We start from the raw sequence: 24,403 nt of genomic DNA, 5'->3' as shown, positions 1-24,403 counted from the left end.
ACCGCCAAACCTCTCAGGGGAGCATTTGCAACCGTTTGGCACCATTTTTGAATGAATGGGGAAAAGTCAGATTTTTGCTGAAATTGTGACCCCGGGGCTTAGGGATTTTTTCAAAAAAATCTTTTTACGCTGGTTAAGTTTTCGAGGGCATATTTCTTGTCCTGTGATAAAAAGCCTTCTGTTTCGACCGCTAAACTTCTCAGGGGAGCATTTGCAACCGTTTGGCACCATTTTTGAATGAATGGGGAAAAGTCAGATTTTTGATGAAATTGTGACCACGGGTCTTAGGGATTTTTTCAAAAAAATCTTTTTCCGCTGGTTAAGTTTTCGAGGGCAGATTTCTTGTCCTGTGATAAAAAGCCTTCTGTTTAGACCGCCAAACCTCTCAGGGGAGCATTTGCAACCGTTTGGCACCATTTTGGAGTGTATTGCCAAAAGTCAGATTTTTGCTGAAATTGTGACCCCGGGGCTTAGGGATTTTTTCAATAAAATCTTTTTCCGCCGGTTAAGTTTTCGAGGGCAGATTTCTTGTCCTGTGATAAAAAGCCTTCTGTTTCGACCGCTAAATTTCTCAGGGGAGCATGTGCAACCGTTTGGCACCATTTTTGAATGAATGGGAAAAAGTCAGATTTTTGCTGAAATTGTGACCACGGGGCTTAGGGATTTTTTCAAAAAAATCTTTTTCCGCCGCTTAAGTTTTCGAGGGCAGATTTCTTGTCCTGTGATAAAAAGCAATCTGTTTTGACCGCCAAACCTCTCAGGGGAGCATTTGCAACCTTTTGGCACCATTTTTGAATGAATGGGAAAAAGTCAGATTTTTGCTGAAATTGTGACCCCGGGGCTTAGGGATTTTTCCAAAAAAATCTTTTTCCGCTGGTTATGTTGTTGAGGGCTGATTTTTTGTCCTATGATAAAAAGCCTTCTGTTTCGACCGCCGAACCTCTCAGGGGAGCATTTGCAACCGTTTGGCACCATTTTTGAATGAATTGGAAAAAGTCAGATTTTTGCTGAAATTGTGACCCCGGGGCTTCGGGATTTTTTCAAAAAAATCTTTCTCTGCCGGTTATGTTGTTGAGGGCTGATTTCTTGTTCTGTGATAAAAAGCCTTCTCTTTCTACCGTCAAACCTCTCAGCGGAGCATTTGCAACCGTTTGGCACCATTTTTGAATGAATGGGGAAAAGTCAGATTTTTGCTGAAATTGAGACCCCGGGAGTAAGGGATTTTTTCAAAAAATCTTTTTCTGCCGGTTAAATTGCTGAGGGCTGATTTTTTGTCCTGTGATAAAAAGCCTTCTGTTTCGACCGCCAAACCTCTCAGGGGAGCATTTGCAACCGTTTAGCACCATTTTGGAGAGTATTGCCAAAAGTCAGATTTTTGCTGCAATTGTGACCCCGGGGCTTAGGGATTTTTTCAAAAAAATCTTTTTCCGCCGGTTAAGTTTTCGAGGGCAGATTTCTTGTCCTGTGATAAAAAGCCTTCTGTTTAGACCGCCAAACCTCTCAGGGGAGCATTTGCAACCGTTTGGCACCATTTTGGAGTGTATTGCCAAAAGTCAGATTTTTGCTGAAATTGTGACCCCGGTGCTTAGGGATTTTTTCAATAAAATCTTTTTCCGCCGCTTAAGTTTTCGAGGGCAGATTTCTTGTCCTGTGATAAAAAGCCTTCTGTTTCGACCGCCAAACCTCTCAGGGGAGCATTTGCAACCTTTTGGCACCATTTTTGAATGAATGGGAAAAAGTCAGATTTTTGCTGAAATTGTGTCCACGGGGCTTAGGGATTTTTCCAAAAAAATCTTTTTCCGCTGGTTATGTTGTTGAGGGCTGATTTTTTGTCCTATGATAAAAAGCCATCTGTTTCGACCGCCGAACCTCTCAGGGGAGCATTTGCAACCGTTTGGCACCATTTTTGAATGAATTGGAAAAAGTCAGATTTTTGCTGAAATTGTGACCCCGGGGCTTAGGGATTTTTTCAAAAAAATCTTTTTCCGCTTGTTATGTTGTTGAGGGCTGATTTCTTGTCCTGTGATAAAAAGCCTTCTGTTTCGACCGCCAAACCTCTCAGGGGAGCATTTGCAACCGTTTGGCACCATTTTTGAATGAATGGGGAAAAGTCAGATTTTTGCTGAAATTGTGACCCCGGGGCTTAGGGATTTTTTCAAAAAAATCTTTTTACGCTGGTTAAGTTTTCGAGGGCATATTTCTTGTCCTGTGATAAAAAGCCTTCTGTTTCGACCGCTAAACTTCTCAGGGGAGCATTTGCAACCGTTTGGCACCATTTTTGAATGAATGGGGAAAAGTCAGATTTTTGCTGAAATTGTGACCCCGGGGCTTAGGGATTTTTTCAATAATATCTTTTTCCGCCGGTTAAGTTTTCGAGGGCAGATTTCTTGTCCTGTGATAAAAAGCCTTCTGTTTCGACCGCTAAATTTCTCAGGGGAGCATGTGCAACCGTTTGGCACCATTTTTGAATGAATGGGAAAAAGTCAGATTTTTGCTGAAATTGTGACCAAGGGGCTTAGGGATTTTTTCAAAAAAATCTTTTTCCGCCGCTTAAGTTTTCGAGGGCAGATTTCTTGTCCTGTGATAAAAAGCAATCTGTTTTGACCGCCAAACCTCTCAGGGGAGCATTTGCAACCTTTTGGCACCATTTTTGAATGAATGGGAAAAAGTCAGATTTTTGCTGAAATTGTGACCACGGGGCTTAGGGATTTTTCCAAAAAAATCTTTTTCCGCTGGTTATGTTGTTGAGGGCTGATTTTTTGTCCTATGATAAAAAGCCTTCTGTTTCGACCGCCAAACCTCTCAGGGGAGCATTTGCAACCGTTTGGCAGCATTTTTGAATGAATTGGAAAAAGTCAGATTTTTGCTGAAATTGTGACCCCGGGGCTTTGGGATTTTTTCAATAATATCTTTTTCCGCCGGTTAAGTTTTCGAGGGCAGATTTCTTGTCCTGTGATAAAAAGCCTTCTGTTTCGACCGCTAAATTTCTCAGGGGAGCATGTGCAACCGTTTGGCACCATTTTTGAATGAATGGGAAAAAGTCAGATTTTTGCTGAAATTGTGACCCCGGGGCTTAGGGATTTTTTCAAAAAAATCTTTTTACGCTGGTTAAGTTTTCGAGGGCATATTTCTTGTCCTGTGATAAAAAGCCTTCTGTTTCGACCGCTAAACTTCTCAGGGGAGCATTTGCAACCTTTTGGCACCATTTTTGAATGAATGGGAAAAAGTCAGATTTTTGCTGAAATTGTGACCACGGGGCTTAGGGATTTTTCCAAAAAAATCTTTTTCCGCTGGTTATGTTGTTGAGGGCTGATTTTTTGTCCTATGATAAAAAGCCTTCTGTTTCGACCGCCAAACCTCTCAGGGGAGCATTTGCAACCGTTTGGCAGCATTTTTGAATGAATTGGAAAAAGTCAGATTTTTGCTGAAATTGTGACCCCGGGGCTTTGGGATTTTTTCAAAAAAATCTTTCTCTGCCGGTTATGTTGTTGAGGGCTGATTTCTTGTCCTGTGATAAAAAGCCTTCTCTTTTGACCGTCAAACCTCTCAGCGGAGCATTTGCAACCGTTTGGCACCATTTTTGAATGAATGGGGAAAAGTCAGATTTTTGCTGAAATTGAGACCCCGGGGGTAAGGGATTTTTTCAAAAAATCTTTTTCTGCCGGTTAAATTGCTGAGGGCTGATTTTTTGTCCTGTGATAAAAAGCCTTCTGTTTCGACCGCCAAACCTCTCAGGGGAGCATTTGCAACCGTTTGGCACCATTTTGGAGTGTATTGCCAAAAGTCAGATTTTTGCTGCAATTGTGACCCCGGGGCTTAGGGATTTTTTCAAAAAAATCTTTTTCCGCCGGTTAAGTTTTCAAGGGCAGATTTCTTGTCCTGTGATAAAAAGCCTTCTGTTTCGACCGCCAAACCTCTCAGGGGAGCATTTGCAACCGTTTGGCACCATTTTTGAATGAATGGGGAAAAGTCAGATTTTTGCTGAAATTGTGACCCCGGGGCTTAGGGATTTTTTCAAAAAAATCTTTTTACGCTGGTTAAGTTTTCGAGGGCATATTTCTTGTCCTGTGATAAAAAGCCTTCTGTTTCGACCGCTAAACTTCTCAGGGGAGCATTTGCAACCGTTTGGCACCATTTTTGAATGAATGGGGAAAAGTCAGATTTTTGATGAAATTGTGACCACGGGTCTTAGGGATTTTTTCAAAAAAATCTTTTTCCGCCGGTTAAGTTTTCGAGGGCAGATTTCTTGTCCTGTGATAAAAAGCCTTCTGTTTAGACCGCCAAACCTCTCAGGGGAGCATTTGCAACCGTTTGGCACCATTTTGGAGTGTATTGCCAAAAGTCAGATTTTTGCTGAAATTGTGACCCCGGGGCTTAGGGATTTTTTCAATAAAATCTTTTTCCGCCGGTTAAGTTTTCGAGGGCAGATTTCTTGTCCTGTGATAAAAAGCCTTCTGTTTTGACCGCCAAACCTCTCAGGGGAGCATTTGCAACCTTTTGGCACCATTTTTGAATGAATGGGAAAAAGTCAGATTTTTGCTGAAATTGTGACCACGGGGCTTAGGGATTTTTCCAAAAAAATCTTTTTCCGCTGGTTATGTTGTTGAGGGCTGATTTTTTGTCCTATGATAAAAAGCCTTCTGTTTCGACCGCCAAACCTCTCAGGGGAGCATTTGCAACCGTTTGGCACCATTTTTGAATGAATGGGGAAAAGTCAGATTTTTGCTGAAATTGAGACCCCGGGGGTAAGGGATTTTTTCAAAAAATCTTTTTCTGCCGGTTAAATTGCTGAGGGCTGATTTTTTGTCCTGTGATAAAAAGCCTTCTGTTTCGACCGCCAAACCTCTCAGGGGAGCATTTGCAACCGTTTGGCACCATTTTGGAGTGTATTGCCAAAAGTCAGATTTTTGCTGCAATTGTGACCCCGGGGCTTAGGGATTTTTTCAAAAAAATCTTTTTCCGCCGGTTAAGTTTTCAAGGGCAGATTTCTTGTCCTGTGATAAAAAGCCTTCTGTTTCGACCGCCAAACCTCTCAGGGGAGCATTTGCAACCGTTTGGCACCATTTTTGAATGAATGGGGAAAAGTCAGATTTTTGCTGAAATTGTGACCCCGGGGCTTAGGGATTTTTTCAAAAAAATCTTTTTACGCTGGTTAAATTTTCGAGGGCATATTTCTTGTCCTGTGATAAAAAGCCTTCTGTTTCGACCGCTAAACTTCTCAGGGGAGCATTTGCAACCGTTTGGCACCATTTTTGAATGAATGGGGAAAAGTCAGATTTTTGATGAAATTGTGACCACGGGTCTTAGGGATTTTTTCAAAAAAATCTTTTTCCGCCGGTTAAGTTTTCGAGGGCAGATTTCTTGTCCTGTGATAAAAAGCCTTCTGTTTAGACCGCCAAACCTCTCAGGGGAGCATTTGCAACCGTTTGGCACCATTTTTGAATGAATTGGAAAAAGTCAGATTTTTGCTGAAATTGTGACCCCGGGGCTTCGGGATTTTTTCAAAAAAATCTTTCTCTGCCGGTTATGTTGTTGAGGGCTGATTTCTTGTTCTGTGATAAAAAGCCTTCTCTTTCTACCGTCAAACCTCTCAGCGGAGCATTTGCAACCGTTTGGCACCATTTTTGAATGAATGGGGAAAAGTCAGATTTTTGCTGAAATTGAGACCCCGGGGGTAAGGGATTTTTTCAAAAAATCTTTTTCTGCCGGTTAAATTGCTGAGGGCTGATTTTTTGTCCTGTGATAAAAAGCCTTCTGTTTCGACCGCCAAACCTCTCAGGGGAGCATTTGCAACCGTTTAGCACCATTTTGGAGAGTATTGCCAAAAGTCAGATTTTTGCTGCAATTGTGACCCCGGGGCTTAGGGATTTTTTCAAAAAAATCTTTTTCCGCCGGTTAAGTTTTCGAGGGCAGATTTCTTGTCCTGTGATAAAAAGCCTTCTTTTTCGACCGCCAAACCTCTCAGGGGAGCATTTGCAACCATTTGGCACCATTTTTGAATGAATGGGGAAAAGTCAGATTTTTGCTGAAATTGTGACCCCGGGGCTTAGGGATTTTTTCAAAAAAATCTTTTTCCGCCGGTTAAGTTTTCGAGGGCAGATTTCTTGTCCTGTGATAAAAAGCCTTCTGTTTTGACCGTCAAACCTCTCAGGGGAGCATTTGCAACCGTTTGGCTACATTTTTGAATGAATTGGAAAAAGTCAGATGTTTGCTGAAATTGTGACCCCGGGGCTTAGGGATTTTTTCAAAAAAATCTTTTTCTGCTGGTTATGTTGTTGAGGGCTGATTTCTTGTCCTGTGATAAAAAGCCTTCTGTTTCGACCGCTAAACTTATCAGGGGAGCATTTGCAACCGTTTGGCACCATTTTTGAATGAATGGGGAAAAGTCAGATTTTTGATGAAATTGTGACCCCGGGGCTTAGGGATTTTTTCAAAAAAATCTTTTTCCGCTTCTTATGTTGTTGAGGGCTGATTTCTTGTCCTGTGATAAAAAGCCTTCTGTTTAGACCGCCAAACCTCTCAGGGGAGCATTTGCAACCGTTTGGCACCATTTTGGAGTGTATTGCCAAAAGTCAGATTTTTGCTGAAATTGTGACCCCGGGGCTTAGGGATTTTTTCAAAAAAATCTTTTTCCGCCGGTTAACTTGTCGATGGCTGATTTCTTGTCCTGTGATAAAAAGCCTACTGTTTCGACCTCTAAACTTCTCAGGGGAGCATGTGCAACCGTTTGGCACCATTTTTGAATGAATGGGAAAAAGTCAGATTTTTGCTGAAATTGTGACCCCGGGGCTTAGGGATTTTTTCAAAAAAATCTTTTTCCGCCGGTTAAGATTTCGAGGGCAGATTTCTTATCCTGTGATAAAAAGCAATCTGTTTTGACCGCCAAACCTCTCAGGGGAGCATTTGCAACCGTTTAGCACCATTTTGGAGAGTATTGCCAAAAGTCAGATTTTTGCTGAAATTGTGACCCCGGGGCTTAGGGATTTTTTCAAAAAAATCTTTTTCCGCCGGTTAAGTTTTCGAGGGCAGATTTCTTGTCCTGTGATAAAAAGCCTTCTGTTTTGACCGTCAAACCTCTCAGGGGAGCATTTGCAACCGTTTGGCTACATTTTTGAATGAATTGGAAAAAGTCAGATGTTTGCTGAAATTGTGACCCCGGGGCTTAGGGATTTTTTCAAAAAAATCTTTTTCTGCTGGTTATGTTGTTGAGGGCTGATTTCTTGTCCTGTGATAAAAAGCCTTCTGTTTCGACCGCTAAACTTATCAGGGGAGCATTTGCAACCGTTTGGCACCATTTTTGAATGAATGGGGAAAAGTCAGATTTTTGATGAAATTGTGACCCCGGGGCTTAGGGATTTTTTCAAAAAAATCTTTTTCCGCTTCTTATGTTGTTGAGGGCTGATTTCTTGTCCTGTGATAAAAAGCCTTCTGTTTAGACCGCCAAACCTCTCAGGGGAGCATTTGCAACCGTTTGGCACCATTTTGGAGTGTATTGCCAAAAGTCAGATTTTTGCTGAAATTGTGACCCCGGGGCTTAGGGATTTTTTCAAAAAAATCTTTTTCCGCCGGTTAACTTGTCGATGGCTGATTTCTTGTCCTGTGATAAAAAGCCTACTGTTTCGACCTCTAAACTTCTCAGGGGAGCATGTGCAACCGTTTGGCACCATTTTTGAATGAATGGGAAAAAGTCAGATTTTTGCTGAAATTGTGACGCCGGGGCTTAGGGATTTTTTCAAAAAAATCTTTTTCCGCCGGTTAAGATTTCGAGGGCAGATTTCTTATCCTGTGATAAAAAGCAATCTGTTTTGACCGCCAAACCTCTCAGGGGAGCATTTGCAACCGTTTAGCACCATTTTGGAGAGTATTGCCAAAAGTCAGATTTTTGCTGAAATTGTGACCCCGGGGCTTAGGGATTTTTTCAAAAAAATCTTTTTCCGCCGGTTAAGTTTTCGAGGGCAGATTTCTTGTCCTGTGATAAAAAGCCTTCTGTTTCGACCGCCAAACCTCTCAGGGGAGCATTTGCAACCATTTGGCACCATTTTTGAATGAATGGGGAAAAGTCAGATTTTTGCTGAAATTGTGACCCCGGGGCTTAGGGATTTTTTCAAAAAAATCTTTTTCCGCTGGTTATGTTGTTGAGGGCTGATTTTTTGTCCTATGATAAAAAGCCTTCTGTTTCGACCGCCAAACCTCTCAGGGGAGCATTTGCAACCGTTTGGCACCATTTTGGAGTGTATTGCCAAAAGTCAGATTTTTGCTGAAATTGTGACCCCGGGGCTTCGGGATTTTTTCAAAAAAATCTTTTTCCGCCGCTTAAGTTTTCGAGGGCAGATTTCTTGTCCTGTGATAAAAAGCAATCTGTTTTGACCGCCAAACCTCTCAGGGGAGCATTTGCAACCTTTTGGCACCATTTTTGAATGAATGGGAAAAAGTCAGATTTTTGCTGAAATTGTGACCACGGGGCTTAGGGATTTTTCCAAAAAAATCTTTTTCCGCTGGTTATGTTGTTGAGGGCTGATTTTTTGTCCTATGATAAAAAGCCTTCTGTTTAGACCGCCAAACCTCTCAGGGGAGCATTTGCAACCGTTTGGCACCATTTTTGAATGAATTGGAAAAAGTCAGATTTTTGCTGAAATTGTGACCCCGGGGCTTCGGGATTTTTTCAAAAAAATCTTTCTCTGCCGGTTATGTTGTTGAGGGCTGATTTCTTGTCCTGTGATAAAAAGCCTTCTCTTTCGACCGTCAAACCTCTCAGCGGAGCATTTGCAACCGTTTGGCACCATTTATGAATGAATGGGGAAAAGTCAGATTTTTGCTGAAATTGAGACCCCGGGGGTAAGGGATTTTTTCAAAAAATCTTTTTCTGCCGGTTAAATTGCTGAGGGCTGATTTTTTGTCCTGTGATAAAAAGCCTTCTGTTTCGACCGCTAAACTTCTCAGGGGAGCATTTGCAACCGTTTGGCACCATTTTTGAATGAATGGGGAAAAGTCAGATTTTTGCTGAAATTGTGACCCCGGGGCTTAGGGATTTTTTCAAAAAAATCTTTTTCCGCCGGTTAAGTTTTCGAGGGCAGATTTCTTGTCCTGTGATAAAAAGCCATCTGTTTTGACCGCCAAACCTCTCAGGGGAGCATTTGCAACCGTTTAGCACCATTTTGGAGAGTATTGCCAAAAGTCAGATTTTTGCTGCAATTGTGACCCCGGGGCTTAGGGATTTTTTCAAAAAAATCTTTTTCCGCCGGTTAAGTTTTCGAGGGCAGATTTCTTGTCCTGTGATAAAAAGCCTTCTGTTTCGACCGCCAAACCTCTCAGGGGAGCATTTGCAACCATTTGGCACCATTTTTGAATGAATGGGGAAAAGTCAGATTTTTGCTGAAATTGTGACCCCGGGGCTTAGGGATTTTTTCAAAAAAATCTTTTTCCGCCGGTTAAGTTTTCGAGGGCAGATTTCTTGTCCTGTGATAAAAAGCCTTCTGTTTTGACCGTCAAACCTCTCAGGGGAGCATTTGCAACCGTTTGGCACCATTTTTGAATGAATTGGAAAAAGTCAGATGTTTGCTGAAATTGTGACCCCGGGGCTTAGGGATTTTTTCAAAAAAATCTTTTTCTGCTGGTTATGTTGTTGAGGGCTGATTTCTTGTCCTGTGATAAAAAGCCTTCTGTTTCGACCGCTAAACTTCTCAGGGGAGCATTTGCAACCGTTTGGCACCATTTTTGAATGAATGGGGAAAAGTCAGATTTTTGCTGAAATTGTGACCCCGGGGCTTAGGGATTTTTTCAAAAAAATCTTTTTCCGCCGGTTAAGTTTTCGAGGGCAGATTTCTTGTCCTGTGATAAAAAGCCTTCTGTTTCGACCGTCAAACCTCTCAGGGGAGCATTTGCAACCGTTTGGCACCATTTTTGAGTGAATTGGAAAAAGTCAGATGTTTGCTGAAATTGTGACCCCGGGGCTTAGGGATTTTTTCAAAAAAATCTTTTTCCGCCGGTTAAGTTTTCGAGGGCTGATTTCTTGTCCTGTGATAAAAAGCCTACTGTTTCGACCTCTAAACTTCTCAGGGGAGCATGTGCAACCGTTTGGCACCATTTTTGAATGAATGGGAAAAAGTCAGATTTTTGCTGAAATTGTGACCCCGGGGCTTAGGGATTTTTTCAAAAAAATCTTTTTCCGCCGGTTAAGATTTCGAGGGCAGATTTCTTATCCTGTGATAAAAAGCAATCTGTTTTGACCGCCAAACCTCTCAGGGGAGCATTTGCAACCGTTTAGCACCATTTTGGAGAGTATTGCCAAAAGTCAGATTTTTGCTGAAGTTGTGACCCCGGGGCTTAGGGATTTTTTCAAAAAAATCTTTTTCCGCCGGTTAAGTTTTCGAGGGCAGATTTCTTGTCCTGTGATAAAAAGCCTTCTGTTTCGACCGTCAAACCTCTCAGGGGAGCATTTGCAACCGTTTGGCACCATTTTTGAGTGAATTGGAAAAAGTCAGATGTTTGCTGAAATTGTGACCCCGGGGCTTAGGGATTTTTTCAAAAAAATCTTTTTCTGCTGGTTATGTTGTTGAGGGCTGATTTCTTGTCCTGTGATAAAAAAGCCTTCTGTTTCGACCGCTAAACTTCTCAGGGGAGCATTTGCAACCGTTTGGCACCATTTTTGAATGAATGGGGAAAAGTCAGATTTTTGATGAAATTGTGACCCCGGGGCTTAGGGATTTTTTCAAAAAAATCTTTTTCCGCTTGTTATGTTGTTGAGGGCTGATTTCTTGTCCTGTGATAAAAAGCCTTCTGTTTAGACCGCCAAACCTCTCAGGGGAGCATTTGCAACCGTTTGGCACCATTTTGGAGTGTATTGCCAAAAGTCAGATTTTTGCTGAAATTGTGACCCCGGGGCTTAGGGATTTTTTCAAAAAAATCTTTTTCCGCCGGTTAACTTGTCGATGGCTGATTTCTTGTCCTGTGATAAAAAGCCTACTGTTTCGACCTCTAAACTTCTCAGGGGAGCATGTGCAACCGTTTGGCACCATTTTTGAATGAATGGGAAAAAGTCAGATTTTTGCTGAAATTGTGACCCCGGGGCTTAGGGATTTTTTCAAAGAAATCTTTTTCCGCCGGTTAAGATTTCGAGGGCAGATTTCTTATCCTGTGATAAAAAGCAATCTGTTTTGACCGCCAAACCTCTCAGGGGAGCATTTGCAACCGTTTGGCACCATTTTGGAGAGTATTGCCAAAAGTCAGATTTTTGCTGAAATTGTAATCCCGGGGTTTAGGGATTTTTTCAAAAAAATCTTTTTCCGCCGGTTAAGTTTTCGAGGGCAGATTTCTTGTCCTGTGATAAAAAGCCTTCTGTTTAGACCGCCAAACCTCTCAGGGGAGCATTTGCAACCGTTTGGCACCATTTTTGAATGAATGGGGAAAAGTCAGATTTTTGCTGAAATTGTGACCCCGGGGCTTAGGGATTTTTTCAAAAAAATCTTTTTCCGCCGGTTAAGTTTTCGAGGGCAGATTTCTTGTCCTGTGATAAAAAGCCTTCTGTTTTGACCGTCAAACCTCTCAGGGGAGCATTTGCAACCGTTTGGCACCATTTTTGAATGAATTGGAAAAAGTCAGATGTTTGCTGAAATTGTGACCCCGGGGCTTAGGGATTTTTTCAAAAAAATCTTTTTCTGCTGGTTATGTTGTTGAGGGCTGATTTCTTGTCCTGTGATAAAAAGCCTTCTGTTTCCACCGCTAAACTTCTCAGGGGAGCATTTGCAACCGTTTGGCACCATTTTTGAATGAATGGGGAAAAGTCAGATTTTTGATGAAATTGTGACCCCGGGGCTTAGGGATTTTTTCAAAAAAATCTTTTTCCGCTTGTTATGTTGTTGAGGGCTGATTTCTTGTCCTGTGATAAAAAGCCTTCTGTTTAGACCGCCAAACCTCTCAGGGGAGCATTTGCAACGGTTTGGCACCATTTTGGAGTGTATTGCCAAAAGTCAGATTTTTGCTGAAATTGTTACCCCGGGGCTTAGGGATTTTTTCAAAAAAATCTTTTTCCGCCGGTTAACTTGTCGATGGCTGATTTCTTGTCCTGTGATAAAAAGCCTACTGTTTCGACCTCTAAACTTCTCAGGGGAGCATGTGCAACCGTATGGCACCATTTTTGAATGAATGGGAAAAAGTCAGATTTTTGCTGAAATTGTGACCCCGGGGCTTTGGGATTTTTTCAAAGAAATCTTTTTCCGCCGGTTAAGATTTCGAGGGCAGATTTCTTATCCTGTGATAAAAGGCAATCTGTTTTGACCGCCAAACCTCTCAGGGGAGCATTTGCAACCGTTTGGCACCATTTTGGAGAGTATTGCAAAAAGTCAGATTTTTGCTGAAATTGTAATCCCGGGGCTTAGGGATTTTTTCAAAAAAATCTTTTTCCGCCGGTTAAGTTTTTGAGGGCAGATTTCTTGTCCTGTGATAAAAAGCCTTCTGTTTCGACCGCCAAACCTCTCAGGGGAGCATTTGCAACCGTTTGGCACCATTTTTGAATGAATGGGGAAAAGTCAGATTTTTGCTGAAATTGTGACCCCGGGGCTTAGGGATTTTTTCAAAAAAATCTTTTTCCGCCGGTTAAGTTTTCGAGGGCAGATTTCTTGTCCTGTGATAAAAAGCCTTCTGTTTTGACCGTCAAACCTCTCAGGGGAGCATTTGCAACCGTTTGGCACCATTTTTGAATGAATTGGAAAAAGTCAGATGTTTGCTGAAATTGTGACCCCGGGGCTTAGGGATTTTTTCAAAAAAATCTTTTTCTGCTGGTTATGTTGTTGAGGGCTGATTTCTTGTCCTGTGATAAAAAGCCTTCTGTTTCCACCGCTAAACTTCTCAGGGGAGCATTTGCAACCGTTTGGCACCATTTTTGAATGAATGGGGAAAAGTCAGATTTTTGATGAAATTGTGACCCCGGGGCTTAGGGATTTTTTCAAAAAAATCTTTTTCCGCTTGTTATGTTGTTGAGGGCTGATTTCTTGTCCTGTGATAAAAAGCCTTCTGTTTAGACCGCCAAACCTCTCAGGGGAGCATTTGCAACGGTTTGGCACCATTTTGGAGTGTATTGCCAAAAGTCAGATTTTTGCTGAAATTGTTACCCCGGGGCTTAGGGATTTTTTCAAAAAAATCTTTTTCCGCCGGTTAACTTGTCGATGGCTGATTTCTTGTCCTGTGATAAAAAGCCTACTGTTTCGACCTCTAAACTTCTCAGGGGAGCATGTGCAACCGTATGGCACCATTTTTGAATGAATGGGAAAAAGTCAGATTTTTGCTGAAATTGTGACCCCGGGGCTTTGGGATTTTTTCAAAGAAATCTTTTTCCGCCGGTTAAGATTTCGAGGGCAGATTTCTTATCCTGTGATAAAAGGCAATCTGTTTTGACCGCCAAACCTCTCAGGGGAGCATTTGCAACCGTTTGGCACCATTTTGGAGAGTATTGCAAAAAGTCAGATTTTTGCTGAAATTGTAATCCCGGGGCTTAGGGATTTTTTCAAAAAAATCTTTTTCCGCCGGTTAAGTTTTTGAGGGCAGATTTCTTGTCCTGTGATAAAAAGCCTTCTGTTTCGACCGCCAAACCTCTCAGGGGAGCATTTGCAACCGTTTGGCACCATTTTTGAATGAATGGGGAAAAGTCAGATTTTTGCTGAAATTGTGACCCCGGGGCTTAGGGATTTTTTCAAAAAAATCTTTTTCCGCCGGTTAAGTTTTCGAGGGCAGATTTCTTATCCTGTGATAAAAAGCAATCTGTTTTGACCGCCAAGCCTCTCAGGGGAGCATTTGCAACCGTTTGGCACCATTTTGGAGAATATTGCCAAAAGTCAGATGTTTGCTGAAATTGTGACCCCGGGGCTTAGGGATTTTTTCAAAAAAATCTTTTTCCGCCGGTTAAGTTTTCGAGGGCAGATTTCTTGTCCTGTGATAAAAAGCCTTCTGTTTCGACCGCCAAACCTCTCAGGGGAGCATTTGCAACCGTTTGGCACCATTTTTGAATGAATGGGGAAAAGTCAGATTTTTGCTGAAATTGTGACCCCGGGGCTTAGGGATTTTTTCAAAAAAATCTTTTTCCGCCGGTTAAGTTTTCGAGGGCAGATTTCTTGTCCTGTGATAAAAAGCCTTCTGTTTTGACCGTCAAACCTCTCAGGGGAGCATTTGCAACCGTTTGGCACCATTTTTGAATGAATGGGAAAAAGTCAGATTTTTGCTGAAATTGTGACCCCGGGGCTTAGGGATTTTTCCAAAAAAATCTTTTTCCGCTGGTTATGTTGTTGAGGGCTGATTTCTTGTCCTGTGAGAAAAAGCCTTCTGTTTCGACCGCCAAACCTCTCAGCGGAGCATTTGCAACCGTTTGGCACCATTTTTGAATGAATGGGGAAAAGTCAGATTTTTGCTGAAATTGTGACCCCGGGGCTTAGGGATTTTTTCAAAAAATCTTTTTCTGCCGGTTAAGTTGTTGAGGGCTGATTTCTTGTCCTGTGATAAAAAGCCTTCTGTTTCGACCGCTAAACCTCTCAGGGGAGCTTTTGCAACCGTTTGGCACCATTTTGGAGTGTATTGCCAAAAGTCAGATGTTTGCTGAAATTGTGACCCCGGGGCTTAGGGATTTTTTCAAAAAAATCTTTTTCCGCTGGTTAACTTGTCGATGGCTGATTTCTTGTCCTGTGATAAAAAGCCTTCTGTTTCGACCGCTAAATTTCTCAGGGGAGCATGTGCAACCGTTTGGCACCATTTTTGAATGAATGGGAAAAAGTCAGATTTTTGCTGAAATTGTGACCCCGGGGCTTAGGGATTTTTTCAAAAAAATCTTTTTCTGCTGGTTATGTTGTTGAGGGCTGATTTCTTGTCCTGTGATAAAAAGCCTTCTGTTTCGTCCGCTAAACCTCTCAGGGGAGCATTTGCAACCGTTTGGCACCATTTTTGAATGAATGGGGAAAAGTCAGATTTTTGATGAAATTGTGACCCCGGGGCTTAGGGATTTTTTCAAAAAAATCTTTTTCTGCTGGTTATGTTGTTGAGGGCTGATTTCTTGTCCTGTGATAAAAAGCCTTCTGTTTCGAACCTAAACTTCTCAGGGGAGCATTTGCAACCGTTTGGCACCATTTTTGAATGAATGGGGAAAAGTCAGATTTTTGATGAAATTGTGACCCCGGGGCTTAGGGATTTTTTCAAAAAAATCTTTTTCCGCCGGTTAAGATTTCGAGGGCAGATTTCTTATCCTGTGATAAAAAGCAATCTGTTTTGACCGCCAAGCCTCTCAGGGGAGCATTTGCAACCGTTTGGCACCATTTTTGAATGAATGGGAAAAAGTCAGATTTTTGCTGAAATTGTGACCCCGGGGCTTAGGGATTTTTTCAAAAAAATCTTTTTCCGCCGGTTAAGTTTTCGAGGGCAGATTTCTTGTCCTGTGATAAAAAGCCTTCTGTTTTGACCGTCAAACCTCTCAGGGGAGCATTTGCAACCGTTTGGCACCATTTTTGAATGAATGGGAAAAAGTCAGATTTTTGCTGAAATTGTGACCCCGGGGCTTAGGGATTTTTCCAAAAAAATCTTTTTCCGCCGGTTAAGATTTCGAGGGCTGATTTCTTGTCCTGTGATAAAAAGCAATCTGTTTTGACCGCCAAACCTCTCAGGGGAGCATTTGCAACCGTTTGGCACCATTTTGGAGAGTATTGCCAAAAGTCAGATTTTTGATGAAATTGTGACCCCGGGGCTTAGGGATTTTTTCAAAAAAATCTTTTTCCGCTTGTTATGTTGTTGAGGGCTGATTTTTTGTCCTGTGATAAAAAGCCTTCTGTTTCGACCGCCAAACCTCTCAGGGGAGCATTTGCAACCGTTTGGGACCATTTTGGAGTGTATTGCCAAAAGTCAGATTTTTGCTGAAATTGTGACCCCGGGGCTTAGGGATTTTTTCAAAAAAATCTTTTTCCGCCGGTTAAGTTTTCGAGGGCTGATTTCTTGTCCTGTGATAAAAAGCCTACTGTTTCGACCTCTAAACTTCTCAGGGGAGCATGTGCAACCGTTTGGCACCCTTTTTGAATGAATGGGAAAAAGTCAGATTTTTGCTGAAATTGTGACCCCGGGGCTTAGGGATTTTTTCAAAAAAATCTTTTTCCGCCGGTTAAGATTTCGAGGGCAGATTTCTTATCCTGTGATAAAAAGCAATCTGTTTTGACCGCCAAACCTCTCAGGGGAGCATTTGCAACCGTTTGGCACCATTTTGGAGTGTATTGCCAAAAGTCAGATTTTTGATGAAATTGTGACCCCGGGGCTTAGGGATTTTTTCAAAAAAATCTTTTTCCGCTTGTTATGTTGTTGAGGGCTGATTTCTTGTCCTGTGATAAAAAGCCTTCTGTTTAGACCGCCAAACCTCTCAGGGGAGCATTTGCAACCGTTTGGCACCATTTTGGAGTGTATTGCCAAAAGTCAGATTTTTGCTGAAATTGTGACCCCGGGGCTTAGGGATTTTTTCAAAAAAATCTTTTTCCGCCGGTTAACTTGTCGATGGCTGATTTCTTGTCCTGTGATAAAAAGCCTTCTGTTTCGACCGCTAAATTTCTCAGGGGAGCATGTGCAACCGTTTGGCACCATTTTTGAATGAATGGGAAAAAGTCAGATTTTTGATGAAATTGTGACCCCGGGGCTTAGGGATTTTTTCAATAAAATCTTTTTCCGCCGGTTATGTTGTGGAGGGCTGATTTCTTGTCCTGTGATAAAAAGCCTTCTGTTTCGACCGCCAAACCTTTGAGGGGAGCATTTGGAACCGTTTGGCACCATTTTTGAATGAATGGGAAAAAGTCAGATTTTTGCTGAAATTGTGACCCCGGGGCTTAGGGATTTTTTCAAAAAAAATCTTTTTCTGCTGGTTATGTTGTTGAGGGCTGATTTCTTGTCCTGTGATAAAAAGCCTTCTGTTTCGACCGCTAAACTTCTCAGGGGAGCATTTGCAACCGTTTGGCACCATTTTTGAATGAATGGGGAAAAGTCAGATTTTTGATGAAATTGTGACCCCGGGGCTTAGGGATTTTTTCAAAAAATCTTTTTCTGCCGGTTAAGTTGCTGAGGGCTGATTTTTTGTCCTGTGATAAAAAGCCTTCTGTTTCGACCGCCAAACATCTCAGGGGAGCATTTGCAACCGTTTGGCACCATTTTGGAGTGTATTGCCAAAAGTCAGATTTTTGCTGAAATTGCGACCCCGGGGCTTAGGGATTTTTTCAAAAAAATCTTTTTCCGCCGGTTAAGTTTTCGAGGGCTGATTTCTTGTCCTGTGATAAAAAGCCTACTGTTTCGACCTCTAAACTTCTCAGGGGAGCATGTGCAACCGTTTGGCACCATTTTTGAATGAATGGGAAAAAGTCAGATTTTTGCTGAAATTGTGACCCCGGGGCTTAGGGATTTTTTCAAAAAAATCTTTTTCCGCCGGTTAAGATTTCAAGGGCAGATTTCTTATCCTGTGATAAAAAGCAATCTGTTTTGACCGCCAAGCCTCTCAGGGGTGCATTTGCAACCGTTTGGCACCATTTTGGAGAGTATTGCCAAAAGTCAGATTTTTGCTGAAATTGTGACCCCGGGGCTTAGGGATTTTTTCAAAAAAATCTTTTTCCGCCGGTTAAGTTTTCGAGGGCAGATTTCTTGTCCTGTGATAAAAAGCCTTCTGTTTCGAGCGCTAAACTTCTCAGGGGAGCATTTGCAACCGTTTGGCACCATTTTTGAATGAATGGGGAAAAGTCAGATTTTTGATGAAATTGTGGCTTAGGGATTTTTTCAAAAAAATCTTTTTCTGCTGGTTATGTTGTTGAGGGCTGATTTCTTGTCCTGTGATAAAAAGCCTTCTGTTTCGAACCTAAACTTCTCAGGGGAGCATTTGCAACCGTTTGGCACCATTTTTGAATGAATGGGGAAAAGTCAGATTTTTGATGAAATTGTGACCCCGGGGCTTAGGGATTTTTTCAAAAAAATCTTTTTCCGCCGGTTAAGATTTCGAGGGCAGATTTCTTATCCTGTGATAAAAAGCAATCTGTTTTGACCGCCAAGCCTCTCAGGGGAGCATTTGCAACCGTTTGGCACCATTTTTGAATGAATGGGAAAAAGTCAGATTTTTGCTGAAATTGTGACCCCGGGGCTTAGGGATTTTTTCAAAAAAATCTTTTTCCGCCGGTTAAGTTTTCAAGGGCAGATTTCTTGTCCTGTGATAAAAAGCCTTCTGTTTCGACCGCCAAACCTCTCAGGGGAGCATTTGCAACCGTTTGGCACCATTTTTGAATGAATGGGGAAAAGTCAGATTTTTGCTGAAATTGTGACCCCGGGGCTTAGGGATTTTTTCAAAAAAATCTTTTTCCGCCGGTTAAGATTTCGAGGGCAGATTTCTTATCCTGTAATAAAAAGCAATCTGTTTTGACCGCCAAGCCTCTCAGGGGAGCATTTGCAACCGTTTGGCACCATTTTGGAGAGTATTGCCAAAAGTCAGATTTTTGCTGAAATTGTGACCCCGGGGCTTAGGGATTTTTTCAAAAAAATCTTTTTCCGCCGGTTAAGTTTTCGAGGGCAGATTTCTTGTCCTGTGATAAAAAGCCTTCTTTTTCGACCGCCAAACCTCTCAGGGGAGCATTTGCAACCGTTTGGCACCATTTTTGAATGAATGGGGGAAAGTCAGATTTTTGCTGAAATTGTGACCCCGGGGCTTAGGGATTTTTTCAAAAAAATCTTTTTCCGCCGGTTATGTTGTTGAGGGCTGATTTCTTGTCCTGTGATAAAAAGCCTTCTGTTTCGACCGCTAAACTTCTCAGGGGAGCATTTGCAACCGTTTGGCACCATTTTTGAATGAATGGGGAAAAGTCAGATTTTTGCTGAAATTGTGACCCCGGGGCTTAGGGATTTTTTCAAAAAAATCTTTTTACGCTGGTTAAGTTTTCGAGGGCAGATTTCTTGTCCTGTGATAAAAAGCCTTCTGTTTCGACCGCCAAACCTCTCAGGGGAGCATTTGCAACCTTTTGGCACCATTTTTGAATGAATGGGAAAAAGTCAGATTTTTGCTGAAATTGTGTCCACGGGGCTTAGGGATTTTTCCCAAAAAATCTTTTTCCGCTTGTTATGTTGTTGAGGGCTGATTTCTTCTCCTGTGATAAAAAGCCTTCTGTTTAGACCGCCAAACCTCTCAGGGGAGCATTTGCAACCGTTTGGCACCATTTTGGAGTGTATTGCCAAAAGTCAGATTTTTGCTGAAATTGTGACCCCGGGGCTTCGGGATTTTTTCAATAAAATCTTTTTCCGCCGGTTAACTTGTCGATGGCTTATTTCTTGTCCTGTGATAAAAAGCCTTCTGTTTCGACCGCTAAATTTCTCAGGGGAGCATGTGCAACCGTTTGGCACCATTTTTGAATGAATGGGAAAAAGTCAGATTTTTGCTGAAATTGTGACCCCGGGGCTTAGGGATTTTTTCAAAAAAATCTTTTTCCGCCGCTTAAGTTTTCGAGGGCAGATTTCTTGTCCTGTGATAAAAAGCAATCTGTTTTGACCGCCAAACCTCTCAGGGGAGCATTTGCAACCGTTTGGCACCATTTTGGAGAGTATTGCCAAAAGTCAGATTTTTGCTGAAATTGTGACCCCGGGGCTTAGGGATTTTTTCAAAAAAATCTTTTTCCGCCGCTTAAGTTTTCGAGGGCTGATTTCTTGTCTTGTGATAAAAAGCCTTCTGTTTCGACCGCCAAACCTCTCAGGGGAGCATTTGCAACCGTTTGGCACCATTTTTGAATGAATGGGGAAAAGTCAGATTTTTGCTGAAATTGTGACCACGGGGCTTAGGGATTTTTTCAAAAAAATCTTTTTACGCTGGTTAAGTTTTCGAGGGCAGATTTCTTGTCCTGTGATAAAAAGCCTTCTGTTTAGACCGCCAAACCTCTCAGGGGAGCATTTGCAACCGTTTGGCACCATTTTGGAGTGTATTGCCAAAAGTCAGATTTTTGCTGAAATTGTGACCCCGGGGCTTAGGGATTTTTTCAATAAAATCTTTTTCCGCCGTTTAAGTTTTCGAGGGCATATTTCTTGTCCTGTGATAAAAAGCCTTCTGTTTCGACCGCTAAATTTCTCAGGGGAGCATGTGCAACCGTTTGGCACCATTTTTGAATGAATAGGAAAAAGTCAGATTTTTGCTGAAATTGTGACCCCGGGGCTTAGGGATTTTTTCAAAAAAATCTTTTTCCGCCGGTTAAGTTTTCGAGGGCAGATTTCTTGTCCTGTGATAAAAAGCCTTCTGTTTTGACCGTCAAACCTCTCAGGGGAGCATTTGCAACCGTTTGGCACCATTTTTGAATGAATTGGAAAAAGTCAGATGTTTGCTGAAATTGTGACCCCGGGGCTTAGGGATTTTTTCAAAAAAATCTTTTTCTGCTGGTTATGTTGTTGAGGGCTGATTTCTTGTCCTGTGATAAAAAGCCTTCTGTTTCGACCGCTAAACTTCTCAGGGGAGCATTTGCAACCGTTTGGCACCATTTTTGAATGAATGGGGAAAAGTCAGATTTTTGATGAAATTGTGACCCCGGGGCTTAGGGATTTTTTCAAAAAAATCTTTTTCCGCTTGTTATGTTGTTGAGGGCTGATTTCTTGTCCTGTGATAAAAAGCCTTCTGTTTAGACCGCCAAACCTCTCAGGGGAGCATTTGCAACGGTTTGGCACCATTTTGGAGTGTATTGCCAAAAGTCAGATTTTTGCTGAAATTGTGACCCCGGGGCTTAGGGATTTTTTCAAAAAAATCTTTTTCCGCCGGTTAACTTGTCGATGGCTGATTTCTTGTCCTGTGATAAAAAGCCTACTGTTTCGACCTCTAAACTTCTCAGGGGAGCATGTGCAACCGTTTGGCACCATTTTTGAATGAATGGGAAAAAGTCAGATTTTTGCTGAAATTGTGACCCCGGGGCTTAGGGATTTTTTCAAAGAAATCTTTTTCCGCCGGTTAAGATTTCGAGGGCAGATTTCTTATCCTGTGATAAAAAGCAATCTGTTTTGACCGCCAAACCTCTCAGGGGAGCATTTGCAACCGTTTGGCACCATTTTGGAGAGTATTGCCAAAAGTCAGATTTTTGCTGAAATTGTAATCCCGGGGCTTAGGGATTTTTTCAAAAAAATCTTTTTCCACCGGTTAAGTTTTCGAGGGCAGATTTCTTGTCCTGTGATAAAAAGCCTTCTGTTTTGACCGTCAAACCTCTCAGGGGAGCATTTGCAACCGTTTGGCACCATTTTTGAATGAATTGGAAAAAGTCAGATGTTTGCTGAAATTGTGACCCCGGGGCTTAGGGATTTTTTCAAAAAAATCTTTTTCTGCTGGTTATGTTGTTGAGGGCTGATTTCTTGTCCTGTGATAAAAAGCCTTCTGTTTCGACCGCTAAACTTCTCAGGGGAGCATTTGCAACCGTTTGGCACCATTTTTGAATGAATGGGGGAAAGTCAGATTTTTGATGAAATTGTGACCCCGGGGCTTAGGGATTTTTTCAAAAAAATCTTTTTCCGCTTGTTATGTTGTTGAGGGCTGATTTCTTGTCCTGTGATAAAAAGCCTTCTGTTTAGACCGCCAAACCTCTCAGGGGAGCATTTGCAACGGTTTGGCACCATTTTGGAGTGTATTGCCAAAAGTCAGATTTTTGCTGAAATTGTGACCCCGGGGCTTAGGGATTTTTTCAAAAAAATCTTTTTCCGCCGGTTAACTTGTCGATGGCTGATTTCTTGTCCTGTGATAAAAAGCCTACTGTTTCGACCTCTAAACTTCTCAGGGGAGCATGTGCAACCGTTTGGCACCATTTTTGAATGAATGGGAAAAAGTCAGATTTTTGCTGAAATTGTGACCCCGGGGCTTAGGGATTTTTTCAAAGAAATCTTTTTCCGCCGGTTAAGATTTCGAGGGCAGATTTCTTATCCTGTGATAAAAAGCAATCTGTTTTGACCGCCAAACCTCTCAGGGGAGCATTTGCAACCGTTTGGCACCATTTTGGAGAGTATTGCAAAAAGTCAGATTTTTGCTGAAATTGTAATCCCGGGGCTTAGGGATTTTTTCAAAAAAATCTTTTTCCGCCGGTTAAGTTTTCGAGGGCAGATTTCTTGTCCTGTGATAAAAAGCCTTCTGTTTCGACCGCCAAACCTCTCAGGGGAGCATTTGCAATCGTTTGGCACCATTTTTGAATGAATGGGGAAAAGTCAGATTTTTGCTGAAATTGTGACCCCGGGGCTTAGGGATTTTTTCAAAAAAATCTTTTTCCGCCGGTTAAGTTTTCGAGGGCAGATTTCTTGTCCTGTGATAAAAAGCCTTCTGTTTTGACCGTCAAACCTCTCAGGGGAGCATTTGCAACCGTTTGGCACCATTTTTGAATGAATTGGAAAAAGTCAGATGTTTGCTGAAATTGTGACCCCGGGGCTTAGGGATTTTTTCAAAAAAATCTTTTTCTGCTGGTTATGTTGTTGAGGGCTGATTTCTTGTCCTGTGATAAAAAGCCTTCTGTTTCGACCGCTAAACTTCTCAGGGGAGCATTTGCAACCGTTTGGCACCATTTTTGAATGAATGGGGAAAAGTCAGATTTTTGATGAAATTGTGACCCCGGGGCTTAGGGATTTTTTCAAAAAAGTCTTTTTCCGCCGGTTAAGATTTCGAGGGCAGATTTCTTATCCTGTGATAAAAAGCAATCTGTTTTGACCGCCAAGCCTCTCAGGGGAGCATTTGCAACCGTTTGGCACCATTTTGGAGAATATTGCCAAAAGTCAGATTTTTGCTGAAATTGTGACCCCGGGGCTTAGGGATTTTTTCAAAAAAATCTTTTTCCGCCGGTTAAGTTTTCGAGGGCAGATTTCTTGTCCTGTGATAAAAAGCCTTCTGTTTCGACCGCCAAACCTCTCAGGGGAGCATTTGCAACCGTTTGGCACCATTTTTGAATGAATGGGGAAAAGTCAGATTTTTGCTGAAATTGTGACCCCGGGGCTTAGGGATTTTTTCAAAAAAATCTTTTTCCGCCGGTTAAGTTTTCGAGGGCAGATTTCTTGTCCTGTGATAAAAAGCCTTCTGTTTTGACCGTCAAACCTCTCAGGGGAGCATTTGCAACCGTTTGGCACCATTTTTGAATGAATGGGAAAAAGTCAGATTTTTGCTGAAATTGTGACCCCGGGGCTTAGGGATTTTTCCAAAAAAATCTTTTTCCGCTGGTTATGTTGTTGAGGGCTGATTTCTTGTCCTGTGATAAAAAGCCTTCTGTTTCGACCGCTAAACCTCTCAGGGGAGCATTTGCAACCGTTTGGCACCATTTTGGAGTGTATTGCCAAAAGTCAGATTTTTGCTGAAATTGTGACCCCGGGGCTTAGGGATTTTTTCAATAAAATCTTTTTCCGCCGGTTAACTTGTCGATGGCTGATTTCTTGTCCTGTGATAAAAAGCCTCCTGTTTAGACCGCCAAACGCCTCAGGGGAGCATTTGCAACCGGTTGGAACCATTTTTGAATGAATTGCCAAAAGACAGACTTTTGCTGAGATTGTGACTCCGGGGCTTAGGGATTTTTTCAAAAAAATCTTTTTCTGCTGGTTATGTTGTTGAGGGCTGATTTCTTGTCCTGTGATAAAAAGCCTTCTGTTTCGACCGCTAAACTTCTCAGGGGAGCATTTGCAACCGTTTGGCACCATTTTTGAATGAATGGGGAAAAGTCAGATTTTTGATGAAATTGTGACCCCGGGGCTTAGGGATTTTTTCAATAAAATCTTTTTCTGCTGGTTATGTTGTTGAGGGCTGATTTCTTGTCCTGTGATAAAAAGCCTTCTGTTTCGAACCTAAACTTCTCAGGGGAGCATTTGCAACCGTTTGGCACCATTTTTGAATGAATGGGGAAAAGTCAGATTTTTGATGAAATTGTGACCCCGGGGCTTAGGGATTTTTTCAAAAAAATCTTTTTCCGCCGGTTAAGATTTCGAGGGCAGATTTCTTATCCTGTGATAAAAAGCAATCTGTTTTGACCGCCAAGCCTCTCAGGGGAGCATTTGCAACCGTTTGGCACCATTTTTGAATGAATGGGAAAAAGTCAGATTTTTGCTGAAATTGTGACCCCGGGGCTTAGGGATTTTTTCAAAAAAATCTTTTTCCGCCGGTTAAGTTTTCGAGGGCAGATTTCTTGTCCTGTGATAAAAAGCCTTCTGTTTTGACCGTCAAACCTCTCAGGGGAGCATTTGCAACCGTTTGGCACCATTTTTGAATGAATGGGAAAAAGTCAGATTTTTGCTGAAATTGTGACCCCGGGGCTTAGGGATTTTTCCAAAAAAATCTTTTTCCGCCGGTTAAGATTTCGAGGGCTGATTTCTTGTCCTGTGATAAAAAGCAATCTGTTTTGACCGCCAAACCTCTCAGGGGAGCATTTGCAACCGTTTGGCACCATTTTGGAGA

The sequence above is a fragment of the Podarcis cretensis genome, assembly GCF_951804945.1.
Source record: "Podarcis cretensis genome assembly, chromosome: 11".
NCBI classification, from domain to species: Eukaryota; Metazoa; Chordata; class Lepidosauria; order Squamata; family Lacertidae; genus Podarcis; species Podarcis cretensis.
Note: the sequence above shows the minus strand (reverse complement) of the source record.